The sequence below is a fragment of the Rhinopithecus roxellana genome, chromosome 2, assembly GCF_007565055.1.
Source record: "Rhinopithecus roxellana isolate Shanxi Qingling chromosome 2, ASM756505v1, whole genome shotgun sequence".
In the NCBI taxonomy this organism is placed as follows: Eukaryota; Metazoa; Chordata; class Mammalia; order Primates; family Cercopithecidae; genus Rhinopithecus; species Rhinopithecus roxellana.
The window spans coordinates 149213945-149230207 of NC_044550.1; the positions used below are offsets into that span (position 1 = coordinate 149213945).

Sequence of the window (16263 nt, forward strand, 5' to 3'; positions counted from 1 at the left end):
ACCTAGCCTTCAAGGATCAGCTCTGTCACTTTCTCTGTGAAGTATTCTGACTTTCCCCCACCCCAAAATGATGTATCTGTTCTTCTAGGACTATGCATCCAGCCATTGTTTCAACTAATATTTATTCCACGTGTACTGTGTGTCATATATAAGAGGCAGTATAGCAGAGAAGTTAAGATGAGGAGCTCTCAAGCCAGACTCCTTTGGTGTGAATCTTGACCGCTTACTAACTATAGCCTTGAGCAAGTTATTTAACCTGTCTGCCCAAGGTCTTGCTCTCTTGTAAGACAGGGATTATAACCATTATCTGTCTCATAGGGTTGTCATGAAGATTAAATGTCATGAATATTATACATAGAAAGCATTCGATGAACGTTAATTGTTGTCATTATTCAACATGAAAGTAAGCTCCAGGTGGGAAGGGAGATTTTGCTCCCTCATATAGACAGACCCAAGGACCTAGATAAGTGCATGGTATGTAGCATGTGCTTTAAATACATGTCTAATGCATGAATCAATGAATGAATCAACCTGTGAATTGGCTAGGCACTCTCCTAATCTCAGGGTAAGTAACCTTGAAGAAGATACACAGAAACAAGGAAATATATTTTCACACAATGTGTATATGCTGTGAAGGGTGTACATCAGAGAACTAGGACAGAGACTCCAGATGAATGAGCAGTATTAAGTGAGATGAGTAGAGCCATGCTAAGAACCCTTGGGAGGATTTCAGCAAAGGGAACAGCAGGGCCTTGGGCCCTGAGTGGAGAACAAGTTAGCTAGTATAGACCTTCACCAACTGCCACAGAAGGACTCTTTGAATGTCTGTCTTCCCCACTAGACTGTAAGCATTGTAAAAGAGGGATTTCATCTTATAACTCCTTATAAACACAGTTTCTGGCTAATAGTTGGGCATATCATAAATATTTGTTGATTAACAAAGGAATTCTCTTAAGAAAGCACCTTCCTGTTTGGAAATGCAGGAAAGCCCCTCTCCTGCCTGTCTGCTCTCTTTCCTCCTGGCATCTTCTGGCTTCCCAAAGTCTAGGCCAGGAAATTCATCTGACATTGACTTGCCTTCCCTTCTGTCATCAGCAATCCTGAACCCTAACATTGGATGGTAACTTTTCCCCCCAAATCCCAACATTTCTACATCCCCTTGCTGAGTAGAATGAGGTCCAGAGCTATAGAAACTGTTCTATAAATGGAAAACACTTCAGTTTAGATTTTGATTTTTCAGGAACTCATTTTATTTGATGAGTTTTAAACCTCCATTCTTTGAGATGCTCATTTTAGATTCATTAGACTCATTTCTTATGTTGATAATATATCATTTAAATGCCCATGTTCTACTACTATCCTTCAGTAAATTTATGAACTTCTTTGAAAGTTGAAACAAAGGGGTTTCAAATTAAATGAAGTCATTAATTGTCTGGTTTATCTTGGAGGAGTACAAGTCAGTGTAATATCATTAAACTAACACAGCAGTACCATGAGGACTGTCAGAGAGCCAGAGGAGGGGACCCAGGTTCATGGAGGAAAAGCCAGGAATCACTTAGTGAAAGAATGATGTCCTGACTGAGACAGGGATAAGACGGAACTGGCTGGAGAAGAGCTAATATAGAGGTTGTGGTAGAGTTAGAAGGGAGATGAGAAGAAAACACTATATATATACAATAGAATACTAATTCAGCCTTTAAAAAGAAGGAAATTTTGTCATTTGCCACAACATGAAGGGACCTGGAAGACATTATATTAAGTGAAAAAAGCCAGGCACAGAAAGATAAATGCTATGTGATCTCACTTATATGTGGAATCTAAAAATAGTCAAACCCATAGAAGCAGAAAATAGAACAGCAGTTACCAGACATGGGGTTGGGAGGAGGGGACAGCATTGGCAAGATGTTGGTCAAAGGACACACAATTTTGGTTAGAGAGGAGACATAAGCTCAAGAGATCTATTGTCCCTCATGGTGATTATAATGAATAACAATATATTATATACCTGAAAATTGCCAGCCTGGGCAATATAGTGAGACCTCGTCTCTATAAAAAAAAAACAAAAAATTAGCTGGTTGTGGTGGTGCACACCTGTAGTCCCAAATACTTGGGAGGCTGAGGCGGGAGGATTACTTGAGCCCAAGAGGTCAAATCTGCAGTGAGCCATGATCATACCACCGTACTCCAGCCTGGGTAACAGAGCAAGACCCTGCCAAAAAAAAAAGAATTTCTAAGCTAGTAGACTTTGAATGTTGTTACCACACACACAAAAAAAGTATGTGAGGTAATGCATATGTTAAATAGCCTGATTTAGCCATTCCAAATTGTCTACATATATCAGAATATCGTGTTGTATACCATATATATACAATTTTCAGTTATCAGTTAAAACAATTTTTTAAGAGAAAGGAGATAACCAGAGCATAGCCAGCAGAAAGACTCACATGTGGTTTGGTGGGATTGCCTGGGGAGAAAGAGGCAGCTGGCCGTGTGAAAGAGCCCAGTGATAGGGGAGGGCCTGTGACCCCTTAAGGAGCTGAGACGCTGTCACAGAGCAGTGGGAGCCTCTGAGTGATGGAGCTGGATTTGTGCTTTTAGAAAAGCTTTATTGGGAGAGTGGATTGGAAGGGGGCGAGACTACAGTCAGAGACTCCCATAAGGAAGCTGTTACTGTAATCACAACAACAGATGCCTACACTCCTTCCCAAGACCTGTTTCCCTCTCAGATCTTAGAAGCGCTGTCAAATCCGGGTTCCCAGCCTGCCATGGCAAGCTGCTTGCTGCTTGGGAGTGAAAAGCCCTTGAGGAGCTTTTTCTTATTCAGTGACTGCTCATTAAGTGCCCTCACCTCACTTGCCTTATTAGCCAGTCCTGCCTCCAAATTACCACCACTTGCTCCTTTCGGGAGTCTCTTCCCCCTAAAGTCCCTATTACTCTTTCTCTCCGCTTTCAGAGCAGAAACAGAAAAAGTCACATTCCCTAAGAGCCTGCCCCAGTCCAATAGAAATGCTTTAAATTTTTTTCTGACCTCAGCTGCCCTTCTTGAGCACAGAAATTTCTAGAATATTGAGTGAATCCACTGGTTCTTTATTATCACTTTGTCCAGTTTCAATCTCTGCATTTTAGGAAAGATTTGAAAAACTGAAGGACAGAAAGTGGGGTCTTAGAGGACTTAGGATTCTTTCAGAGGAAAGTAAAGAACAAGTTAATGTGTCTTCATCATTTGGGAATTAGTTATTAAATCGAAGGTGCCTGACAAATTGCTCTCTTAATGCAGTTCTTCAGGAGGACGGCATTAAAAGGCCTGGAATTAAATAGCCACAAGGCACGTTTAGATGACACGATGGAAGAACTTTCCAGTAAAAACTGTTGAATAGGATACTGTGTTCAGGCAGAAGTCAGGAGACTCTCTTTAGGAGAGCTGAGAAATAACTTGAGGGGGAGGGGGCCACATCTGGGGGAGGATTTTATAATTTTTAAATCTCTTAAACTATACAGCTTTGACCTGGAATGATTAAAATGATTAAGCTGAGCAGGCATTTGTTAACATCCTGAAATATGATTTCCATCCTGTCCCTAGAGCCTGTCCTCGGGGTCCACTGTACACTGGACTTCTAGAAGAAACTGCCTTATAAGGCTCTCTTGGATAGTTCAGTGACAGAACACCCTTGGATGGAGTCCAAGGCCAGCTAGCCTTCACTGATTCAAAATTCCTCCCCACAGTGGATGAGATTATGATGCTTCCTTTACCTCAGGCCACCCATACCCCACAAACAATCTGACCTCATCTGTGTTTTTCATTGTTAGGCAAATAACATCTTGTTTTTAGCAGCTGGGGAACCCTGAATTATCATCAAAAGAATTTTTAAGCCAGGGAATATGAGTATAACCTTTTTTTGAAATGTAAGAGTGGCACAATTAGAAAGCTTTGAAATGGAAGGAGACTTAGGTATATATGAATTAATAAGCCCACTTATTTAAAGCAATTTCAAAGATTTCCCAGTGAGTCTTTTACTCTTATGTAGGGGTAGCGGTGGAGGACTAGAAATGTTCAAGGGAAGCTTCCCCCAGCTTGTCATATATGACTTTTCCAGGTCAATCAAGACCCTCTCCTCCACCAGGCCTCTGAGAGAAAATGAGATCAGAAGAAAAAAGCCAGGATGATAATGAGGGGGGAAAAAAGTGTATTTGTTTATTTTTTTTAAACTTAAAATTGATTGTGTTAAATAGTTGATCTCTGTTTTATCCCAAGTTGGATTAATGGCAAAATGATTTGGCCCTTTTGAAAAAGCTAATGTGTTGAATTGCCTTTACTGTTTTACAGAGGAGAGCAGGTCAAGGTTAATTAGAAACAGCTGGAGCTAACAATAAGCCTCACCCCCATCAATGTCCCTACCAGGAGAGGGTTACCAGGGAGAGGAGCAGTCCAGGGTATCCAGGGAGGACCTGCTGGTCCCAAAAGCAGGCCAGAGTTGCAGAGAAGTTTTGTGTCTGAAAAATAAGAAAGGTTCATTTCAGGTGAAACAGACCTAGGAACCCTGTGTTGACAAAGCCCCATTCATATGTTATGAAGTTCCCACAGTAAAGAGCACTGACAAGGCCAAGGCCAACCCAACAGGTTCAAAGTAGGCTTGGCCACTGTGAAAGAACAGCCCCTCAGAACTTCAGGAGAATGTATATAACAAATGGAGGTACAATTTCATACCTTCACAGGATTATTGAGAAGGTCAAATTACATAACACATATGAAAGTACTGTGTAAACTATGTGGACTGTGTGGCACCAAATAACTGTAAAGAATTATTAACTAGACTGTAAATGCCTTGGGGGCAAGGAATACATCTGCATCATGCCTCGTAGTGAGTGATCATGACAACAGGTATTTGTGAAGTACTCCACAGTTTGCTAAGGGCTTCTGTGGATTTTCCTCATTTGCTACTCATAACAACCCTGGAAGGTAAGGGGAATTACTGTCCCAAATTCCAAATAAAGACACTGCAGGTCAGACATCACACAGGTGGTACATAGCAATTCTGGTACTTACTTTAGGTATTCTACTATAGCCTTGCGATTCAAAGTGTGGTGCGTAGACAAGCAGCATCGACTCTCTGTGCTATCTTTCTTTTTTATAAACTCAGAATTATTTAAAAATAAGTTTCTAACAAAAGAGATTCAGAAGAGTCAAACCCTTGGGTGTGAAAAAGTTTTAGGAAGACTTTCCTGAATTTATTTTGCCTGTATTTTGTTTTTGATGAATGAGCAAGGGGGATATATGATATATTTGTGTCTAAATAGATCTAAAAGAGCTATTTCATTAGCATAAAATAAACATTCTGTATGATAACAAAGTTTATATCAGAGTTGAGATGGCTTTTTATGGTACATATGGTGTGCCTTCTAAAAAATGTCATATTCAGTGAAAGACGGTATTTCTTAAAATGAATGAATGTCTCTGAGGTAGCTACCATTAGTCCTTCTATGGCCAGATTAGAAGTCTTAGAGCCCGGTCAGGCACAGTAGCTCTTGTTTGTAATCCCAGTACTTTGGGAGACCAAGGTGAGAGGATCTCTTGAGCTCAGGAGTTCAAGACCAGCCTGGGCAACACAGTGAGATCTCATCTCTACTAAAAATAAAAATAAAATTGTTAATTAGCCAGGCATGGTGGGAAGCACCTGTAGTCACAGCTACTCAGGAGGTTAAAGTGAGAGGGTCACTCTAGCGCAGACATCAAGGCTGCAGGAAGCTATGATGGTGCCACTGCACTCCAGCCTAGATGACACGGTGAGACCCTGTCTCAAAAAAAAAAAACAAAAAAGAAATAAGAAATCTTAGAGCCTGGCAGGGCACCGTGGCTCATGCCTGTAATCCCATTGCTTTGGGAGGCTGATGCAGAGGATCCCTTGAGACCAGGAGTTCAAGACCAACCCTGGCAGCATAGCATGAGACCCTGTCTCTACCAAAAAAAGAATTAAAATATTAGCTGGGCTTGGTGGTGTGCCTGTTGTCCTAGCTACCTGGGAGGCTGAGGTGTGAGGATCACTTTCAGCCCAGGAGGTCAAGGCTGCAGTCAGCTATGATTGTGCCACTGCACTCCAGCCTGGACAACAGAAGGAGACCCTGTCTCATAAAATAGAAAAACCTTGGAGCCCAACCCTTCAGTTGCAATCCAGAGGCTCTTGAAGGATCAGCGAGTGTGCTAGGGCTGCTGGCACGAATATTAGTCCAAGAAAGACCTCTTGGAGCATAATGTTTGCATGTGCTGTTTGATCATTTTCCAGGCCTTTCTAGTAATTCTGAATAGGGTAGAGGAAAAGAATCACTAGGATAACTGTCAACATGCTCAAGTATTCACTTTCACCTAAGGTTTAACCCTGAATGTTGACCTTGACCTCTGACCCCAGCACTGTCCCACCATCAATTTTCCCAGTTTCAGTAATAATATTTAGTCCACATCTAAGCTGTGATCTAAGGAATTTGCATTTTTTTGAATTGAAGCATATTTTTGTCAGCTAGGTGACAGCTTGCAGAAGGAAAATTCATGCAGGGGTTTGAGAATTCAATTAGGCATAATCCATTTAGACTTTTTGAGGGAGAAGAAAAAAAGAAGGCTTTCATATTCTTACAGGCAGAAAGGCAGCTGACTCCAATCATCCTGTTCTTTCATGTTGTTTTTCTTGAAGGGAAGTCTCCAGCTTCTACAGAGGTTTGTCTTTTTCTCTGAGTGGGAAATGCTCAAAGGCATTTTCATTTACATCACCACAGATTAGTGGGCCAGTGGTCAAGTGGTTGAATTGGGAAAGCTTTAGATCTGACATCTGTTCTGCTGTCTTCTGGCCTGACCCCAAGCAAGGGAGAAAATTTATCAAGAAATAGATCTCCTGGAACATACAGAAGGTTTTGAAAGAGACCACACAGAAATGAGGCTTCAAGAATTTTTTAGGGTAGCCCAAGCCTGCAGGATTCAGAGCCTGCTCCTTCTCCATGGGAGCTTTCAGAACTTTCTGCTCCGGGAATAGAAATCCAAAAGTGAATTTCAATAGCAGATGCAGCAATTACACTGCACCCCTGGCTTCCAAAGGACCCCCCTCAGGAAGCCATAGAGCGTTTGATGGAGAATGAAAGGCTTGTGCAGCAGTGCTCTCTGAGTGAGAGAGGGGAGATGAGAGACCCATGCAGTGTGGCTGTTTAGTAGAAATGCTCAGCTCAGTGGGAAATGGCAGGCTGGGGCAGAGATCAAGATGCCACCAGATATTTAACAGGCCAGGGCTTCAGAGCCAGCGGTCCCTCTCTGCTCTGTTGTGTCTCAGATCAGAGCCTCAGGGCAGGACGAAAAAGTTGATCTGACTTGGCTCTTTCTGTCCTGCTGGGCCTTTGGTTCACTAGAAAATAACTGGAAGGGCAGGGCAGGCCTGTTCTGGACCCAGTTGCAATGTGGCAAAGTGAGCAGCTCGTGCCCCTTCCCCACCTCCCCATGACCTCTCATCTGAAGCCTCTTTCTTTTCACCCATTCGGCCTGGCCTGTTACTGCATGCTGCCCCTTTTTCTTGTCTGACTGAACTCAACCAAGTGGGATTTTCTTTTCTCCACCCACCAACCCTTTCTTAGTTACAGTTACAGAGCTTGGCCAGTAACTTTATAAATGGTGAGTCCTGCTCAGTCCACTCCTCCTAACTCCATCCCCAGACTTATAAGCCACTTGACATTCCCCCATGAGAGAGCAAATAAGCAAAAACTTGGCATGCCACCTCTGAAAGGCAGCCCGAGTCCATGTCATCCAGGAGAGATGGTCAGCCCTTTTTTTCTTGATGCTCCATTGGGATGAAGTTTTTCTCATGCCTTAGGATCATAATCCACCCCATATATCAGCCCCAAACCTATCTCCTTTTTTAGGACAAGCCCAAGGGGTAGGAGAGATAGCTATAACCCCATGGTGTGACTGTGGATTTGACAGGTCTCCAATGCTCACCCCAGGGCTGTCCCTACCAGTTACTTTCAACTCTTTGTGCCAGGTCACCCAGAAGCCAAGATTGGCTAGTATACACAAGGAAATATAGCAGAGTGGTTAAGGAGATGAACTTTGGAGTCAGACCACCTGGGTCAAATCCCCACTCTGCCACTTAACTATTTGTGTGACCCTAACCTTCATTCATGATTTTTTTTACCTGCAAGACAGGTATAATAACAATGTTATTATACTTAGAGTTTGGGGAAGTTAAGTGAGGCAATGCATGAAAACCATTGGTACCTGTTTCCTTTCCATTTTTATTGTTATTAGCATTATAGAACTGAGTATGAATTAATATATTAGTGGCTTGCTGATGTCCTGCTTTGACCAGTCCAAACACAATACTGCCTCATGTGTTCCCAGGTTAGATCTGAAACCTATGTTAAGGCCTGCGTAGACAAAATGACTGTATGGTGTTCTTAAAAAGAAAATTCCTGGGAACTTCCATCTTGCTCTGCAGAGATTCTAGAACAGAGAGTTCTGCCCATCTTTTGAGAGATCTCAGAGTCCAAATGTAGACAGTCTAATGGGAACCACCCAGGATGCTAGCCAGAGGACATGCTTTGCTTTGCAGCATAGAATATTTCCATCTTCAAGCTTGTTGTCACTCACATTATTTTTAATAGCACCTTTTAGATATAAAATAATTTTGGATTCAGATGTCACTCACATTTAGTAATCATTGGACTCTCTCCTCCCTGGATATTCTACCAGCATTTTATACATAGGAAATACTCAATAATTTTTGTTGGATGGTTCATGGGGGTAAAAAACGAAGTACTGGCTCCAAAGAGGAATGTGAACCAAAATCACAGAGTTTGGCAGAAAAAGAGCACAATTAGTGCCCGTTAGGTACACATTGAGTATTATCTTTGGCTTTGAGAGTCTTATTGGTGGAAATATAAAGTTCTTGCTGCAATTTATGTGTCTCTTCTTTGGCTTATACATGTAGCCTCAGCTTAGCAGGAACTCATTTGTTTAAAATCATTTAAAAATCAAAACATTCAACTATAAACAGATGTATTTAGACTCAGAAAGTGCCCACTTAGGTTGGTTCATTGCATCTGTCTGAGAGGTGATAATGTCCACCTTCCAGTGCGGGTTGACGAGTAAAGAAATGAAGGTATGGAGAAGAGGTTTAAGAAACTGGATAACTTTTCAGATCCACCAGCGCCAGCAATTTTGAGTGAAATTGGCAGAACATTGGGACTACTGACTCTCCATGTACTGTGCACTCTATCACCTTCTAAAGCAGTGGTTCTTCACCTTGGCTGTACATCAGAATCACCTGGGGAGCTTTACAGAATGCTGATGCCTGAGTTCCACTCCAAGATTCTGATTTAATTGGTTTGGATGTGACCTGGGCAGCAGGACTTTTTAAAACTTTCCAGATGACTTAATGTCCATCCCCAATTCAGAACTATTGTTCTAAAAAGACTTCAGGTCACTTTTTGGGATGCCTCATTCCCTTGGGATAATCATAATAATAATAGGCCAGTTTTCGCTCAGTTTATCCAGCATCTAGTGTTTCACAACAGGGGACTTTTGAGAAGATCTAGTATGCCATAGGAAGTGTAAGCCCTAGAAAACATGATCACCCAATATAATGCAGGCAGCATAAATGATTTGGCTACTTCTTATCTTTCTGGCTATTTCACAGCTCTTATTTGAATCAGACAGAATGGAAATATGTCAGTATTGTTGGTACTTAAAAAATAGTATCCCAATACATTCAGAAAAGTATTCACCTAAAGCCACATGATCCAATCTTTCTATTATTTCACTAGAATATACGCTCAATGAGCCCAGTGCTCTTTTTATCTATTTATTCACTATTGAATCTCCAATATCTAAACTATCCTTGGGATATGGTAGGCACTCAATAGATTCTTGTTGCGTAAATGAATGCATAATTAAGAGTAGATTTATTATGTGCCCTGTTGGAAAGGGAAACCTTCACACTGATGGAAGCCCACCTCTGTCATCTATCTGGAATCTCTGATAGGGAGAGGTGGCTCTGCTCATCTTATTGGTCCCTCAGCTTAGAGGAGTATCTCTTGTCACTTGGCTGAGGGCTTTCCGATTGGCATCTTCTCAAATTACCCTTTATACTTACTCTCTATTGTCACAAGATCTCTGAGACTGACAGCAGTATTCCGTTCCATTTTATCTCTCCTCAAATCATTTCCCAGGCAATGGGTATGGGGATTGTGCAGCCTTGGGAAATGTATTTAACCTCTCTGAGCATCAGTTTTCTCATCTGTAAAGTGAAGATACTACCGACCTCACAAGGTGGTTAGAAATGATTAGAGGAGAGGTAAAATGGAATGGAATACTGCTGTCAGTCTCAGAGATTTTGTGACAATAGAGAGTAGGTATAAGGGGTAATTTGAGAAGATGCCCATCGGAAAGGCCTCAGTCAAGTGACAAGAGATACTCTAAGCTGAGGGACCAATGACTTAATGTATTTTAAATGCTTAGCACAGTGTTTGACCCACAATTGGCCTTTAATAAAGGTTAATCTTAGTCTAACTTGCCCTTCAGTTAAACAGTAGCAGAGGAAGGCATAAGTACAATACATTCTCATTATTCACTGAAGTTTTGTTCTAGTAAGTCACCACAAGCGCTAAATTTGTAAATACTGAACCACTGCTCCGAGGAGCAATTCAGTTAGGTTCCTGCAAGCCTCCAATCACAACATTTTTATCAACTGATCAATACATAATTTTGTTTTATGTGTGATTCTATTTAAAGACACATTATTTAATATGCATTACGATTCATTAACGTTGAACTCATGGCCAACAGTAAGCACTGCAGCTCATGCCAGAATGAAGCTTATCTAACACGTATTTTCCATCAGGAACGACTAGACAACACTTCAGCACAAAGTTTGGGGCCATTTTAGACAGCTGAGTCACCATCAGAAGGCACAAAAATACAAAAAGAAGTGGCATTACACAGACTGTAAGAGGGGTGCTTGTTGATAGTGTGACAGCTGAAACTAGAAGCCAGAGTGCTGCCTTGTTCCACCTCAGTGGGGACCCTGCGCATCCAATGACTGAAATGTTTGCTGCTCTATGCATGTCTGCAAATGATTAGATTTGGGGGAGGTAATTACATTTTAGCAAGTAGGTGAATTTGCAAATATGGCATCCACAAATAATGAGAATTGACCGTATTTGGAAGTGGTCAAGGCTTCAACAACAAGCATTAGAGAACTACCAAGGATTTCGAGGGCAGAACCCAAGTGTGGGTGATGCTTCCTTTATATGCCTCAAAGCATATAATGTCATTTGAGGCGCAGAGCAGGTATTTAGGAAATCATTCTTGGATGACTCTTGATGCAATTTAACAAACGCATAAACTAGCCTTGTTTTGACTATCCCATGATGAGCCTGTTTTTGCCCTTCACCCATCTACAAGATGTTAGTGAGAAGTGTAGAGTTCATTAAGTTTTCATAGGAGTGGCAGGAAGGTTTTGTGGGGGGCTTCTCCTCCCATTTCTCTGCGCAGCCTTCCCACCAGCTACAGAGCATCCCACGTGGCTCTGACTTCACATGGAGCCACCCTCAAAGGCACCCTCTCGTCCACACCTTCCCCACAACCATGCCTGTCATCTCTCTCCCAGTTTCCACTTGGCAAGTAGGCTCTGTCCCTGGCTCTGCAGAGTGCACCCATCTTTTAGCTCAGGACACAAGGTTACTTGGATCCTCACTATCACTGGAAGTGGAAAATTATAATAATTCCCTGTCACTCACATCCAGTGCCTGCTTTTTGTAAATGATGTGCTGGGTGCCAGATGGAAATCTGCCCCATGAGAAAGACTGCCCCTGCTCTAAGGAGCTTAGAAACCATCCTGGTGGTTTGTAAAGTATGGGAAGAAAGAAGAGGCAGTTAGACTCAAAATAAGAGAGTCCCTGTGTAAGCCAAGCCAATAAAAATGCACAGGAACAAAGAATGCACACACACTCCCCTCGACCCTTCATTTTTAATTATTGGGAGCATATTTCTGGGCAATTTCTACTGGAAGGGGAAAAATGAACAAAGGTACATTTACATCTGTGGCCTGTGAATACATTATACTTTGACTGCAGACTCTATGAGCTTATACATAATGTAACTATGGCTAGAGGTGTAGTAGTACATAAATGAATTAGTTATTATTTTGCCCAAAGTGACATTCTAGAGTGGAGATGAGTGAATCTTATATTTGCTCAGAATTCAGCTAAGGAGAGAATATTGATCCAAAAGCATCTTAAAGATTGTATTTAAATAACTTAGTAAATGCTAAGGAAACAAATATGCAGTAGATTCACTTCACTCTACCTAGTTCCCTGGCAAATGTGTAAAAAAAAAAAAAATTTAATAGGTGCAATGACCTATTGAGATGATGAGAACACTGTTTGGCAGTTAGTCTCCAACAATTCATTGTCAGAAGTTTCACTTTTTGGACAAATTACAATGGATTTTAAGTTCTTTTTTTTTTTTTTTTTTTTTTGAGACAGAGTCTTGTTCTGTTGCCCAGGCTGGAGTGCAGAAGTGTGATCTCCGCTCACTGCAACCTGTACCTCCCGGGTTCAAGCGATTCTCCTGCCTCAGCCTCATGAGTAGCTGGGACTACGGTTGCCTACCACCATGCCCAGCTAATTTTGTATTTTTACTAGAGACGGGGTTTTACCATGTTGGCCAGGCTGATCTTAAACTCCTGACCTCAAGTGATCCGCCCGCCTCAGTCTCCCAAAGTGCTGGGATTACAGGCATGAGCCACCATGCCCAGCCTGGATTTTCAATTCTAGATTTACATATCCTTGTTAATTAAACTTTAGCTGCTGTGCAGCTTCAGTGTGTCCTGGGAATGTAAGCTAATTTCATTTTATTTTCACTAATGATCTTTTTTGTTATTAAAAACTAACAGTGGAAATTTGTAGAATTCACTGAAATCAAAGCCTGTCATTGTTATTATTTTTATTGTATTCCATTCTAGTTTTTTTCTAGGCTCATATGACATTATTTTGGTCATACTATGGTCCATATGGGTTACATCTTGTTTTTAATTTAGCAAGTAGGTGAATTTGCAAATATGGAGTCCATATATTTGCAAATTTTAAATTTATAACTAATATTTTCCATGTATTTAAAATATTTTATAAATTTTATTTATAAATCTATATTGTAATAATTTGAATGAACCATAATTTACTCTGGTTTTTTTTGTCATAAATAACCTTTTAATTCACATCTTTAGACATAAAGATCTTCCTTCTGCATTATTTCTTTATAATAGATCCCAAATTGGAATTACCAATTAAATGATATGGAGATTTATATATATGTATAAATTTATATATATTGACATTAGTGATTCCAGCTTAAAAATTAGCCTCTTCTAAACAATTCAGACACATTAACTCCTTAAAACTATAGGCTAAAAGCAAAACATTTCAATAATACAACAGAAATTACTTGTTAATTATCATTAGGTTTGTATTGTAACTGCGTATCTTCAATGGCATAAAGACCATTGAGAGTTGTACCTGCATCCTAGTTTCTATTTATAAAATTTGCAGTTACTAGCCATAAAACCAGGGACCCTGCCTGTTGTCTAGTTTGCATCTAATATTACCAGGAATCACGGTTTCTATCTCAGATCATGAAGAGTTATTCCAGCAAGAACAGAAAGAAAGGATATGTGTACTATAGTAGTTTCCTTTTGTTAAGTCCAATTTGGTCAGTCAAGTATTTCAAAATAACAGGGAGAAGAAAAGAATATTCCTTTGTACATAATTGAATTGAGGTTCACAAAAAGTATCCACATTCCTACTAGAACAACTTGAAAATGTTTGTTGTAAGGGCAGCCACCCATCTGAGATGTAAACAGGAAACACTTTGTGAAATTTGGAGGTTTTGTCTTTAAGATTTTTTTCACAGAAGGAAAGAAAATGGTCTTTACTATTCTATTTGACTACAATCAGTGGCATACCTCCAAGTTGAATCTCAGCATCTCTTTAAATGCAACTTCCCTGCATAATACTGAGAGCAGGCTTTGACGGCTTGTTTCACCTCAGTTTCTGCTATGTACTGTTATTCTCCACCTCTTAGGGAGAGCCTGTTTCCTGCTCCACTTAATAAAACTAGAAAAGAATTTACTTATAATATTTTTACCACACATATCCTTGGAGCTCTCCTTGGGTCCTTAAGGAGGCTGGCAAAGCCTTGTTTCCCTTTTTCTCAAGCCCTTTCATCTCCAGCACACTGAGCAACAATCGTCCTTTGTAAGGTGGGTATTCCTGTTAATACGGTGAACAGTGCTGAGAATACATTTACAAAACGGAGAAGCTGCGTGTGATTTTCAGGCAGAATTATTCCCGTATTTGACTGGGCGATAGGAATAATAACAGCACAGTGCATTTTCTAAGAATTTTCACATACGTTCATATGCATATCACCTTTTTAATCCTCACAATAACCCCGTAGTAAAGTATTATCCTCACGTTGTATTAATAAATTAGGCAACCAAGATTCAGTGTGTTTGAGTGCCCAAGCAGAGCCGCTGTTAATGGGAATTGAATGAAGCTGGAACAAGGGATCCAGGTGAGTTGGTGTGTACACGGACACACACACGTACCCACATTTCAATCCAAAGAAATCTAAAATTGAGTGTCAGAACCTGTTAAACATAAATATGCTTCACTCATTCATTCATTCACAGTTCTTTCATTCCTAATCTTGTATATCCTACATTACACTGCATTGCCACAATCTCCAGATACTCTGGTCATTACCAGTATGTGGAACTGCATATGCTTTTGCTTGTTTGGTTAAACCATGTATGTGTTTTTGAAGAAACACATCCAGAGACTCTAAGGCTGTTATTTTGGCAAATTAAAGCAACTTAAATTCCAGGTGTTGGCAATGGCAGTTGTCTAACATAGCATGATAAAATTATCCCCCAGGTTCCCGTCATCCGCGTGGTTAATTACAGGTGATCCAACTCCCAAAGAATACACGCTGCCTGGATCTTGTCAGCTCTGCTGCATTAAATAACCAATGTATCATTTCATTTTCTGTGAAAAATGTTAACTAGAAAAGGTAATCAAATAAACTGTTGCTCTCATAGTTTTGTTTTGTTTTTTTGAGATGGAGTCTTGCTCTGTCACCCAGACTGGAGTGTGCAGTGGCGCAATCTCAGCTCACTGCAACCTCTGCCACCCAGGTTCAAGCAATCCTCCCATCTCAGCCTCCCAAGTAGCTAGGATTACAGGCATGCACCACCACACCTGGGTGTGTGTGTGTGTGTGTGTTTTTAGTAGAGACAGGGTTTCACCACATAGTCCAGGCTGGTCTCAAACTCCTGACTTTGAGTGATCTGCCTGCCTCGGCCTCCAAAAGTGCTAGGATTACAAGCATAAGCCACCATGCCCAGCCTTCTCACATGTTTTCTAAAAATAAAGCCTCTATCACTGAAGAGTGTTAAGAACTTTGTGGGGAACAAATTAAATGTTCAATCAATTTGAATAAAATTGAGTGCTCTGGGGAGATTTTATTGTTGTGTGTGTGTGTATTTCAACACTACAGAATAAGAATGTGACTGTGACCCACTAAGTCCTTAAAAACAATAAGGTATATCATAAGAACTAGAAAGCCTAACTTCAGACACTGACAAGAAAGCAGGAAATAGTACGTTTCTCATGGTAGCACAACTCAGGAAATTCTTAAAGAGTGAAGGAACAGTTCACGGCAGTTTTCTGAATCAATTGTATAATTATGAAATTTTCATCCGTAAATACTTTTAGGTACCTAAGTCGGTACCTGATGTGAAGATCCTACTCTGTACCAGCTCCCTCAACATATAAGGAGATGGTAGGATTTGGGGAAGAGGAAGAGAAGAATGATGACCAAAAAGGAGAGTAGCTGGTCTATTGGTAAGGAATGTGTTCAGCTGTAAGTAATAGAAAACCGGGCTCTAGTGGCTTGACCAAAATGGGGTTTATTTGCTTGTAGAACAGGGAGTTTAGGTGTAGATGGTTGCTGGTGTGGATTTAACCACTCAGCAGTGCTGTCAAGGACCAGTGTTCTTTCGCTCTTTCTGCTCTATCATCCTTTGCATGTTGACTTTTGTCTTCATGCTTAATAATAGCAAGAAGGCTGCTGCACCTCAGATCATCGTCATCATTAAAGACATTTAGAAGGAATAGAGAAAAGGACAATGCCAGCCACATGTTCCATTATATCAGGTGAGCAAATGTTTCCCAGAA

At 40.7% G+C, this 16263-nt stretch overlaps 1 protein-coding gene across 1 annotated transcript in view; it reads left to right on the plus strand.

The window, feature by feature from the left end:
• The window catches only part of IGFBP7 (insulin like growth factor binding protein 7), a 76621-nt gene that overhangs the window by 4496 nt on the left and 55862 nt on the right, over positions 1-16263 (plus strand). The window lies entirely within an intron of this gene.